Source organism: Mercurialis annua, linkage group LG2 (assembly GCF_937616625.2).
Source record: "Mercurialis annua linkage group LG2, ddMerAnnu1.2, whole genome shotgun sequence".
In the NCBI taxonomy this organism is placed as follows: Eukaryota; Viridiplantae; Streptophyta; class Magnoliopsida; order Malpighiales; family Euphorbiaceae; genus Mercurialis; species Mercurialis annua.
Window position 1 is genome coordinate 29,625,397 of NC_065571.1, and position 1,014 is coordinate 29,626,410.

At 50.7% G+C, this 1,014-nt stretch overlaps 1 non-coding gene across 1 annotated transcript; it reads left to right on the forward strand.

Annotated features, from left to right (window-relative positions):
- The first annotated feature begins 451 nt into the window (after nucleotides 1-451).
- On the forward strand, nucleotides 452-523 carry TRNAG-GCC (transfer RNA glycine (anticodon GCC)). Its single transcript has one exon. It is a non-coding gene; the product is annotated as a tRNA-Gly (tRNA).
- The last annotated feature ends 491 nt before the right edge of the window (nucleotides 524-1,014 follow it).

The following is a 1,014-nucleotide window of genomic DNA, read 5'->3' on the forward strand; positions in this document are numbered from 1 at the left end:
GTGGCTGGCAAAGGCCAACCGAGAGGGGAGAACGAATGGCTCAGGAATAGACGAGTTCCGAGCGGACTTGTGGAGCTGCTGCTTGGATTATCGTAGAATAAGAGCCGTCTTAGGTAATTACTTCACTTATAAGAAAGATGCCGCCGCTGCGAGGCGAAGGAGTAACTTGTCTGGTCTTGCGGTGTACTCACTCCCGTTACGAGAATGAAAAAAGCCCCAGCCCGCCCCTTTAGTGATTGTGATCAAGAGCACACACTGGACATGACCCACTAATCATCATCTGACGCGAAGCAAAAAGAAGGGGGAACCCCTCCTTCCTAGCCCAGCCGCCTACCTACTCGTGCTCGTAGCTCGATCGGGGGTCAAGAGTGTGGTCCGGCGGAAAAATAGAAGTCGTCTGTATCAAGTGATACGTGAATTGCTCAGTAGTGCTTCGCCACTACCGTAGCTGGCGGAAATAGCTTAATGGTAGAGCATAGCCTTGCCAAGGCTGAGGTTGAGGGTTCAAGTCCCTCCTTCCGCTCTTGGCTTCGTCGTTTAGTGATAACGAGTGGAGTAGGCAGCGAGTAGAGTGCATAAGCCCCTTTAGAGATAGAGGCGAGCAGCCCCTAATAGGGTTCCAAGCCTTTCTTACTAAAAAAAGGGGAAAGCGAAAACCTACTCCTAACAGGTTGCTGGCTTTTCAGCCGTTGCGCGCTAGCGTTTTCCCTTACTAGTAAAGGGGCTGCTAGTTGTACCGCGCAGTGTACTAGTGAATAGGAAAAACTGATTGAGATTACTAATGACGGATGGAGGTTGAGGATAGAACATGTTCGATGCCTCGCCCTTGTCTCCTTCGCCGTAGACTGCAAATTCTGGGAATTCTATCGATAAAGAAGAGGCATAGGCATCGCCTCTCGATCCAATCCGGCTTCCCTGGCCTCCCCAACACACTCTTGATATGAAAAAACCCTCCCACCATAGAGAAGAGATCAAAAGTCAGGGTCCCCCCGATCACCCTTTCCTTTGAACCTG